Below are 12,785 nucleotides of genomic sequence, written 5' to 3' on the forward strand. Positions count from 1 at the left end.
GGAGGAAGACTTTGGAGCCTCTTCTGGACCTCTTCAGCACCGGATGATGGATCGCCAACCCCCGCTTGGGTTGGATGAAGATGTTGGAGCCAGGACGGATCGGTGAACCTGGTATGGTGAAGACAAGGTAGGAAGATCTTCAGGGGCTTAGTGTTAGGTTTATTTAAGGGGGGTTTGGGTTAGATTAGGGGTATGTGGGTGGTGGGTTGTAATGTTGGGGGGGGGGTATTGTATTTATTCTTTTACAGGCAAAAGAGCTGAAATTCTTGGGGCATGCCCCGCAAAGGGCCCTGTTCAGGGCTGGTAAGGTAAAAGAGCTTGTAACTTTTTTAATTTAGAATAGGGTAGGGAATTTTTTATTTTGGGGGTCTTTGTTATTTTATTAGGGGGCTTAGAGTAGGTGTAATTAGTTTAAAATTGTTGTAATATTTTTCTTATGTTTGTAAATATTTTATTATTTTTTGTAACTTAGTTCTTTTTTATTTTTTGTACTTTAGCTAGTTTATTTAATTGTATTTTTTTTAGCAATTGTGTTTAATTAATTTATTGATAGTGTAGTGTTAGGTTAATTGTAGGTAATTGTAGGTAGTTTATTTAATTAATTTATTGATAGGGTAGTGTTAGGTTTAATTATATCTTAGGTTAGGATTTATTTTACAGGTAAATTTGTTATTAATTTAACTAGGTAACTATTAAATAGTTCTTAACTATTTAATCGCTATTGTACCTGGTTAAAATAATTAAAAAGTTGCCTGTAAAATAAATATTAATCCTAAAATAGCTATAATATAATTATAATTTATATTGTAGCTATATTAGGATTTATTTTACAGGTAAGTATTTAGCTTTAAATAGGAATAAGTTATTTAATAAGAGTTAATTTATTTCGTTAGATGTAAATTATATTTAACTTAGGGGGGTGTTAGTATTAGGGTTAGACTTAGCTTTAGGGGTTAATACATTTATTAGAGTAGCGGTGAGCTCCGGTCGTCAGATTAGGGGTTAATAATTGAAGGTAGGTGTCGGCGATGTTAGGGAGGGCAGATTAGGGGTTAATACTATTTATGATAGGGTTAGTGAGGCAGATTAGGGGTTAATAACTTTATTATAGTAGCACTCAGGTCCGCTCGGCAGATTAGGAGTTAATAAGTGTAGGCAGGTGTTGGCGACGTTGAGGGGGGCAGATTAGGGGTTAATAAATATAATATAGGGGTCGGCGATGTTAGGGCAGCAGATTAGGGGTACATAGGGATAACGTAGGTTGCGGCGGTTTACGGAGCGGCAGATTAGGGGTTAAAAAAAATATGCAGGGGTCAGCGATAGCAGGGGCGGCAGATTAGGGGTTAATAAGTGTAAGGTTAGGGGTGTTTAGACTCGGGGTACATGTTAGAGTGTTAGGTGCAGACGTAGGAAGTGTTTCCCCATAGGAAACAATGGGGCTGCGTTAGGAGCTGAACGCTGCTTTTTTGCAGGTGTTAGGTTTTTTTTCAGCTCAAACAGCCCCATTGTTTCCTATGGGAGAATCGTGCACGAGCACGTTTTTGAGGCCGGCCGCGTCCGTAAGCAACTCTGGTATCGAGAGTTGCATTTGCGGTAAAAATGCTCTACGCTCCTTTTTTGGAGCCTAACGCAGCATTTGTTTGAACTCTCGATACCAGAGTTAAATTTATGGTGCGGCCAGAAAAAAGCCCGCGGAGCGTTAACAGCCCTTTTACCGCCGAACTCCAAATCTAGGCCTTTATTTGCCAAATAAAGAGCTAACCCCTTTTTTTCTCCCCTTTTTCCCCCACATCCACCTTATACCCTTTCTCCTGCCTGTGCTCAACACTGGAAATTCTTGTTATTTAGACTTGTTGTAGGAAGTAACTCTCTTACTTAGGATGCATTTGTTAAACTATTATCTGCTATGATTTATAATGTTGTATTTTACCTTTACCTTTTTTAAACTAGGCCCATTGGTGGTCTTAATGGTAGCTACCTTACATATATGTTTCTCCTATATCAGCTGTCCTAATGAGGCTAGTAAAATAGCTATGATCATAAGCTAAACATTGTTTCTAAAACTAGAGGTTCCAAGACACTTCTTTTGACTTCCTCTCAGACTCTGTTCCTTTGACATTCTCCCTCAGATCACTGGGCTCAGAGACCCATCACATCTCCCCCTTTATACTGCTCTACATACTCATCCACTCAATATTTTTTTTCTCAGATACCCTGTCAACATTCTTCTGCAACTACCTTCTCTGTACCAGGCCTCCTGTCCATGCCCTTTCTTTATCTTTCCACTCTCCCAGAACCAGGGGCATATTATGGCCTAGGCCAACAAGGCCAGTGCCTAGGGAGGCAGATTTGGAGGGGCAGCACATCTGCCCTATTCTCTCTCTAAAAGCCAGCACACAGTACAGTGAGCGATAAAGTGCAGGCTTTTACAGAGAAGACAAGGCACGTGCGCCAATACAAGGTGATTATGCTTACAAGGTGAGGCTGGTGGAGAAGACCTTGTGCCAACATGCTACCTCACCTTGTCAGTTGTGGTGGGTCTGCAAGTGCAGTGCTAATTGTAGGTCTTAGTAACTAACAGACTGGATGCGTCTGTGCACTGCTTAGATCAGATTGTGATGTCTAGTCATAAACTCTCAGTGCAAATGTATGTTAGCTACTAATAGCTAGCTTTCTCTGCATTCATGAACCCACGGAGTAAATAGTAAACAGACACTTAAAAAGTTTAATTACTTGAATGATGGTAATTACTGTATGTTGTTTGTTTCAAAGTGTATTTTTCTTTCCCTCCCTTCCTCTCTCCCTTCTTTCCCTTTCTCCCTCCCTTCCTCCCTCAATTCACTCCCTCTCTCAACTCCATCCCTTCTTTCTTTTCCTCCCTCCCTTCTTTCTCTCAACTCTCTCCCTTGCTCCTTTCTTTCACTCCTTTCTTTCACTCCCTTCCTTTCCTCCCTTCTTTCCCTCCCCCCCCATTTCTCATCTTTCTCCCCACTTTTCTCTCTCTCCCTCCCTTCCTTCTTTCCTTCCCCACCCTTTTCTCCCCTCCCCTTCTTTTCTCTCAGGGAGAAAATGGTATGAGATGCATGCAATTCAACCCACTTGAATGCTAGTGTGTTGCTATCCCATGTTCTTTTGAATTTTTATGAAATAAAAAACGAAATATTTTACACACTGGCCCCCCCAAAAAATATTAAGGGTAAAAAAGGCATAAAACCTTTTTTTTTGGGGGGGGGCAGGCAGCATTATTTTAAGTGCCTAGGGCAGCACAAAAACTAAATACGCCACTGCCCAGAACCCTTGCCCTAAATACTCACCCTGCTCAACCCCCCTTCAAAAACTTATAGAACTGTAAAGCTGATTAGAAAATTTTCAAAAATATGTAATACAATTAAAATGCTTTGGCTACATTAAGAGTTGTGCGTTAGGGTAAAAAAGCAGCGTTAACAGGTCCTAACGCACACTTCTTTGGCCTTACCGCAAAGCGACTTACGTAAACTTTGTAAAGTCTTTTTTCTATGGGACTTCCATAGCGCTGATATTACGAGTCTGTCCTGGGAGGCCAAAAAGTAAGCGGTACAGCCTACCCTGTCAAGAGTCCTAACGCATTTAAAAGTCAGTAGTTATGAGTTTTATGGTACAACGCTGTAACATAAAACTCATAACTAAAGTGCTAAAAAGTACACTAACACCCATAAGCTACCCATTAACCCTTAAACAGAGGCCCTCCCGCATCACAAACACTATAATAAAAATTTTAACCCCTAATCTGCCGCTCCGGACACTGCTGCCACCTACATTATATTTATGAACCCCTAATCTGCTGCCCACATCATCGCCGACACCTACATACTATTTATTAACCCCTAATCTGCCGCCGCCAACATCACCGCCACTATATTAAAGTTATTAACCCCTAAACCTAAGTCTAACCCTAATCCCTGACATCGCCGACAACTACCGGTACATTATATGTATTAACCCCTAATCTGCCGCTCCAGACACCGCCGCCAACTACATTATATGTATTAACCCCTAATCTGCTACCCCCATCATCGCCGACACCTACATACTATTTATTAACCCATAATCTGCCGGCCCCAACGTCGCCGCCACTATATTAAAGTTATTAACCCCTAAACCTAAGTCTAACCCTAACCCTAACACCCCCTAACTTAAATATAATTACAATAAATCTAAATAAAATTCCTATCATTAACTAAATTATTCCTATTTAAAACTAAATACTTACCTGTAAAATAAACCCTAAGCTAGCTACAATATAACTAATAGTTACATTGTAGCTATCTTAGGGTTTATTTTTATTTTACAGGCAAGTTTGTATTTATTTTAACTAGGTAGAATAGTTATTAAATAACTACCTAGCTAAAATAAATACAAAAGTAACTGTAAAATAAAACCTAATCTAAGTTACACAAACACCTAACACTACACTATAATTAAATAAATTAACTAAATTAAATACAATTAAATAAATTACATACAATTAGCTAAAGTACAAAAAAACCCCACTAAATTACAGAAAATAATAAACAAATTACAGATATTTAAACTAATTACACCTAATCTAATAGCCCTATTAAAATAAAAAAGTCCCCCCCCCCCCCGCAAATAAAAAATCCCCTAGCCTAAACTAAACTACCAATAGCCCTTAAAAGGGCCTTTTTTACAGGGCATTGCCCCAAAGTAATCAGCTCTTTTACCTGTAAAAAATTTTTTATTAACCCCTAATTTGTATTTATTTTAGCTAGGTAGTTAAGCTTGCGCCTTACTCATAGACCGTGCTGCACTGACCATTACAGCCTCATTTTATTCATGTGCGATCCTATGATGTCACTGGATACACAAAATATTAACCCTTTGTGCTCTTAATATTCTATGTGAAAACCTTTCTATGCAAATATTTCTATAGCTAACACATCACTTTAAATATTCAAGAAACAATATGTAAATGAACAGACTATAAGGCCAATATAAGCTAAAGCATAAAAATAAGCTCTCATTTAGATTTTAAAGGGACAGTTAAGTTATATATCAAATGTTGTGCCCACTTTAATGCTTTGGATATACCTTATTGTGTGCTCCCTATTAAATGTCAAACTCCAAAGTTAGATCTCTTAATAGCAGCTCTTAATATAGGTAGTATTCTACCTTAGAACTAAAGGGAATACATACCAAAAGATATATATATATAATAAATCTAAACATAAGGTACTTCTTAAGATTTTTGTTTAATTTACAATAAACTTGTAGTTACCCTTAAAAATTCTAACCATAATAGTCTGAATGTATCTGATCTCTAAGCACATGGTACCTAGATAAAGTGACATAGCAGTATGCACCTGTCTAACAATATATATTTTTATCCAAACATAAGGTATTTCTAAAGATATATGTTTAATATATAATAAACTTGTAGTTACCCTTAAACATTCTAACCCTAATAGTCTAATTTTATCTAATCTCTAAGCACATGGTACCTAGATATAACGACCTAGCAGTATGCACCTGTCTTACAATAAATGATCTATTCTGCTCACGAAGCATAATTATATGTTCACCACTTATATCAATCTTAATACAAATATGGATAATATATTTATTTATTTTAGACAGATTAAAATTTCTCTAGGACCAATTCTTATGCCCAAATGTTTATTAGATCAGTTTGTATGTTAAGACCTCCAGGCGCTCTGATTTTCAATTTAAAAATCCAAAACGCCTCTCGCTTATGTAAGAGTTTATCTCTATTCCCTTCTCTCCAAGGCGTTCTCACATGTTTTATTATTTGCCATCTAAGGCCATCTGTAAGCTCATTATGCATATACTTGAAGTGACAAGCTACTTGTGATTTGGGGGATACTGATTTGATCTTATATATATGTTCCTTAATCCTGTCGCTAGCCTCTCTAGAGGTGAGACCAACATATTGCAAATTACAATGTATACATGTTACTAGATATATGACATAGGTAGTGCGACAATTTGTGCAAGAGCTATTGTCAAAAACTCTATATGTAACCTTTGATTGAAATTGCTTTCCTACCTGCGTGTGGTCACACACCTTGCAATTCCCTGTACCACATTTGTAATGACCTTTGCAATGTAGCCAGCTGCTATCTTTTTTCTCCCTTTTCATTTTTACTTCACTTGGAGATAAAGTGTTGTCCAGAATCTTATTCCTTCTGGACACACATTTACAAACACCATTTACCTAAGGATAAAGGGATTCATCTCCCTGTAAGATAGGTACATTTTTCTTGATGATGGTTGCAATTTCTTCAAACGTATTACTATAATTTGTGACAAAGATAGGTAGTTCATCCTTAGCCTTTATCTTACTATTTTTACCCTCATATATCATAGAGCTTCTATCTAGTTTTTCCACATCTCTTTCAGCTTTTTCTATTAGATATTTTGGGTATCCGCTGTGTACAAAACGTTCTTTGAAGGTTTCAACTTCTCTGACATAGGCATCATTGGTAGAACAGTTCCTTTTTAGCCGTATAAATTCCCCTTTCAGTATCCCGTATTTCGTATGTCTAGGATGCATGCTCTTGGAATGTAATAGGCTATTTCCTGCTATTTCTTTCCTATGTAGACCTGTCTCAATATTATTCATAGTTAATTTGCCTTTAAGAGTAAGGTCTAAGTATTCAATCTTGAAAGGGTCCATTATACTAGTAAAGCTCAGCCCTTTATCATTGTTATTTAGTTCTTTCAGAAAATTATCACACTCTGTTACAGAACCCTCCCATATAAATAGGAGGTCGTCAATATACCTCTTATATAATTTAATATTGCCCTTCCGAGAGCAGCTCTCCCCACAAATGTACTTAAGCTCCCACCAACCCATATAGATGTTAGCAAAAGCAGGCGCAAATGTTGCGCCCATGGCGGTACCCCTCTTTTGTAGGAAGAACTGCTCTCCGAACGAGAAATAATTGTGCGACAGCAAAAGAGTTAGTACTCTTAGTATATATTCCTTGTAATCTGACGTATAGCTTGTAAAGGTATTCAAACAATAACTAACCACTTCTTTTCCCTTACATTGGGGTATACTAGAGTATAAGATCACTATATTCACTGATATCCAAATATAGTTCGGTTTCCATTCCATTTTATCTATTATACCTAACAGCTGCTTTGTATCCCTCAAATACGAAGGCAACATTCTTTCAAGTGGTTGAAGTATTTTTTTCAATCCATTCTCCCAAAGGCTCCAATAGTGACCCAATCCCTGAGACTATCGGTCTCCCTTTTACGTTTTTTAGAGATTTATGAGTCTTTGGGAAATGGTGAAAAATTGATACTTTAGGGTTCTTTACATCCAAATACCTGTATGTATCCTTATTAATAATACCCTTTTCCTTTCCTTCATCCAAGATATGACTTAAACTTCTCTTATAAGCTAGAGTTGGATCAAAATCTAGTCTATGATAGACATCTTTATCCTGTAACTGCCTGAAGGCTTCTGAGATGTAGTCACATTTGTTAAGTACTAAAATATTGCCACCTTTGTCACTACGCCTAATGACAATATTTTCATTATCTGCTAATTTTAATATAGCTTCCTTCTCTTCATTATTAAGATTACATTTACTATAGGACTGATTATCCTGTAATTTTTGTAGTTCCTGTTCCACTCTTCTATGAAACGATTCTAAATATATACCCCTAGCTCTTGTGGGATAGAAAGTACTTTTAGGCTTGAATTGGACATTCACTGTCTCTGTTCCAGAAGATTCAGCTTCCAGGCTAAGCAAAGCAAGATAATCATTAGCTTCCTCAAATGGAATATCTATAACATTTACATTTTCTCATTTACCCAATTCCCGGATGCTTGCTATTAAGAGATCTAACTTTGGAGTTTGACATTTAATAGGGAGCACACAATAAGGTAAATCTAAAGCATTAAAGTGGGCGCAAAATTTGATATATAACTTAACTGTCCCTTTAAAATCTAAATGAGAGCTTATGTTTATACTTTAGCTTATATTGGCCTTATAGTCTGTTCATTTACATATTGTTTTTGGAATATTTAAAGTGATGTGTTAGCTATAGAAAATATTTGCATAGGATTTTTAGAAAGGTTTTCACATAGAATATTAAGAGCACAAAGGGTTAATATTTTGTGTATCCAGTGACATCATGGGATCGCACATGAATAAAATGAGGCTGCAATGGTCAGTGCAGCACGGTCTATGAGTAAGGCGCAAGCTGAAACGCGTAAGACCGGTGCTTCACTGGCCTCTTGATCCTGTTGTATGGAATTTTATCATTGTTAATAAAAGTTACTTTTTAACTTTTTACACTCACTGCCTTGCTATCAAGTTTTTAGTTATTAAATAGTTAATAACTATTTAGTAACTATTCTACCTAGTTAAAATAAATACAAACTTGCCTGTAAAATAAAAATAAACCCTAAGCTAGCTACAATGTAATTATTAGTTATATTGTAGCTATCTTAGGGTTTATTTTACAGGTATGTATTTAGTTTTAAATATGAATAATTTAGTTAATGATAGGAATATTTATTTAGATTTATTGTAATTATATTTAAGTTAGGGGGTGTTAGTGGTTAATAACTTTAATATAGTGGCAGCGACGTTGGGGGCGGTAGATTAGGGGTTAATAAATGTAGTTAGGTTGCAGCGACATTGGGGGCGGCAGATTAGGGGTTAATAAATAGTATGTAGTTGTCGGCGATGTTGGGGGCAGCAGATTAGGGGTTAATATATATAATGTAGTTGGCAGCGGTGTCCGGAGCGGCAGATTAGGGGTTAATAATTATAATGTAGGTGTCGGCGATGTCAGGGGAGGCAGATTAGTGGTTAATAATTGTAAGATTAGGGGTGTTTAGACTCGGGGTTCATGTTAGGGTGTTAGGTGTAGACATAACTTTTATTTCACATAGGAATCAATGGTACTGCATTAAGGAGTTTTTGGCAGGTGTTAGACTTTTTCTCAGCCAGGTCTCCCCATTGATTCCCATGGGGAAATCGTGCACAAGCACGTATGACCAGCTCACCGCTGACTTAAGCAGCGCTGGTATTGGAGTGCGGTAATGAGCAAAATTTTGCTCAACGCTCACTTCTTGTTTTTTAACGCCGGGTTTCTGAAAACCTGTAATACCAGCGCTCTAGGTAAGTGAGCGGTGAGGGAAAACTGTTTGTTAGCACCGCATAGCCTCTAACGCAAAACTCGTAATCTGGGCCTATGTTTTTATATATCAAATATATTGTATGGTCTTTGTGTATGTGTGTGCTATTTGAAAGTCTACCAAGAATGAGTCTCTAAAATAAAGAATAGGCCTTAAAGGGATATAATACTCATTTACTAAATCACTTGAAAGTGATGCAGCATAACTGTAAAAAGCTGACATGAAAATATCACTTGAACATCTCTATGTAAAAAGGGAAGATATTTTACATCAAAATTTCTTCAGCTCACCGGAGTAAGTGCTCTATGAACAGTTATAGTTCAGCTGTTGTCCAGCTGCAAGTTGAAGAGAAAACAACAACAAAAAACAATAGCCAATCAGCATCAGGAGTGCTGAGATCAAGCATGGCTTTGGTGTGATCTCATGAGATTTCATAGTAAACTTCCTTAAACTGAATGGTAAAATAACATAACTGTGTCCGACTGCACATTAGGGATGGGCGAATGTGTAAATTTTCAAATTTTGAATGTTAGAACGAATGTTATTACCGAAATTCGAATTATAAATCCCAATGTTGATAAGAACGAATGTTCTTCAAAATTCTATAATCGAATGCATGTTTTCGAATGTCACTTTCGAATTCGAATGTTTATGATTATATCGAATGTCCACATTCGAAATTTCGAATTTAACATTCTATTTAACAAATACTATTCAGAAGTTCAATAGTTCATGTGGTAGGGAGGGAATCTAGTAAATTGATACATAATAGATACAAATATATCATTTTGAATGTTTACATATAGAATATTGCCTAATTTGAATATTACATTTAAAGAAAGCATTAGAAATACTATTACAAATCTAAATTCAAATTTTTCGAAAAGAATATTTTCGAATGTAATCATAAAATTCGAAACCGAACATTCGAAAATCGAATGTTAGAAAGTTATGTATACATTCGAAATTCGATTCGAACGAACAAATGTGTTAAAATTTGTGCCGTTTTTCGAATGTTGCGAAACATTCGCCCATCCCTACTGCACATGCATACTGCCTTGCAAGTCCAGGGAGTAGCATCCTGATTGGCTGCTTAAAGTCTCTTTACAGTGGGGTTTGAATGCTTAGGAAATATTGAGGTAAAGGGGTATATTTACCAAGCAGCGAATGCTGCTTATTCCACGCAAACTTTCTGGCTCGCTGGAAACAGGATTTTATGCAACGGTCTTAAGACTGCTGCTCCTTAACTCATCCGCCACCTTTTAGGTGATACGACCGGGATGATTGACACCCACTGCTAGCGGCCGATTAGCCATGAATGTGCAGGGGCAGCATTGCACAAGCATTTCACAATGCTTGTGCGATGTTAAATGCTGACAGCCTATACTGTCGGCATTTAGCGATGCAGGGTGGAAATGATTCGCTATAGCGAATCATGTCTGCCCGGGGTTTAATAGAGCATGCAATTTTAAGCAACTTTCTAATTTACTCTTATTATCAATTTTTCTTCGTTCTCTTGCTATCTTTATTTGAAAAAGAAGGAATCTAAACTTTTTTTTTGGTTGAGAACTCTGGACAGCACATTTTTATTGGTGGATGAATTTATCCACCAATCAGCAAGGACAACCCAGGTTGTTCCCCAAAAATGGGCTGGCATCTAAACTTACATTCTTGCATTTCAAATAAAGTTACCAAGAGAATAAAGAAAATTTGATAATAGGAGTAAATTAGAAAGTTGCTTAAAATTGCATGCTCTATCTGAATCATGAAAGAAAAAAGTTGGGTTCAGTATCCCTTCAATATTAGACTAAAATTAGTTTTTAATTATTTCATAAAAATAACTGTGTACATTAAAAACACCAAGAACTTTTTCCGCGAGTTGAGATAGCGTTAGACTGACATTTTACATGTCACATTTTTGGTGCTTTTTTTCCGTTAGCCAATTAGTGTATACGTAACAGATTACAGCACACATTCTTGCTGGTTGCATCTTTTTCTTACATTTTTTTAATAAGCCACAATAAACACATATGTTTGGAGCTGTATGGATGAGTTAAATAGCCCAATATATGTGAATTTAATCTAGTTATAGAATGGTTTGAATGAATTAAATTTAAAAGTGAAAGTAAAACTGTATGAAATGTTTAAGATTCTCTGGAATTTTAGTCTGAAATGATAAAGTTACTAAACAATAACATAACATTAGTGTTTAAAATAGTTAACTTTAGTTTTTATGTATTGTTTAAAGGGATACTAAACCCATTTTTTTATTTCATGATTCAGATAGAGCATGCAATTTTAAGCAACTTTCAAATTTACTCCTGTTATTTTTTTTCTTTGTTCTCTTGCTAGCTTACGAGCCGGTCCATCTTTGGTTCAGCACCTGGGTACAGCTTGCTGATTGATGGTTAAATGTAGCCACCAATCAGCAAGCGCTATCCAGGGTTTTGAACCAAAAATGGGCCGGCTCGTAAGCTTACATTCTTGCTTTTCAAATAAAGATACCAAGAGAACAAAGAAAAATGATAATAGGAGTACATTAGAAAGTTGCTTAAAATAGCATGCTCTTTATGAATCATGAAAGAAAAAAAATTGGTTTTAGTGTTCCTTTATGATTGATTTATACTTATTGTCTTTGGCAAAGAAAACTTGTTATAGAGAAATAGAGAAATGATCATGTAACATTTACACAGTATTCAAAAATACAGAATAAGCCAAAACCTACTGTATGTATGATCTTTAAGGAATTTCCAACTAATTGGTTCTTGTGTTCTTGGCTCACCCACAAGTCATAAAACACTGTACATGTCTGTAGCAATGTTCAGGGATACTATCATCTTATTTAGCTTGGCATTATTTCACAGGTCTAGTCAATAGTGAACTCCATGGGGTCATGATGAGCGCTATTGATTCAGAAGAATATTCAAAAGGTTATTCACATGGAAAGTTAGGGAAAGGGACAAAACATAACGTGATATATTTGTGTGGGTTCTATAAAAGATTCTAACAAAGTTGTTCATGAAAAAATGAATTATTTCAATTGTTTTCACAGATTATAATTAAATGAAAAATTCCTAATGCTATGTTAACGTTATATTTAAAAAAAATTCTCTTTTTTTCTTAAAGTGAGATAAAAGTTTTAAAGGAAAATGTTCTAATTTGTTGGAATATTTTATTATCACACTATTACTTGCAAATAACTCTGGGCCTAATGATCTAAAGCTCTCCAGTCAGTACTGTGAAATCTTTAAAGTCATTTTAGCTTGAGAACTCTTTATCACTGCAATGTAAAGCTCAAAAAAGCTTTTTTGATCGTCAGGCCATATGTGTTTAATCGCTGCCCTACTCCACTTCTTGGATTGAAAGGGACTCTACTCCAAAATGTTTATTGTTAAAAAGATAGATAATCCCTTTATTATTACCCATTCCCCAGTTTTGCACAACCAGCACAGTTATATTAATATACTTTTTACCTCTGTGATTACCTTGTATCTAAGCTTCTGCTGACTGCCCCTGATCACATGACTGTTTATTTATTATATACTGACTTGCATTTTAGCCAATCAGTGAAGTGTCAGCCACAACTCCACATGAGAGAGCACAA

This window comes from Bombina bombina, chromosome 3, assembly GCF_027579735.1.
Source record: "Bombina bombina isolate aBomBom1 chromosome 3, aBomBom1.pri, whole genome shotgun sequence".
Lineage (NCBI taxonomy): Eukaryota > Metazoa > Chordata > Amphibia > Anura > Bombinatoridae > Bombina > Bombina bombina.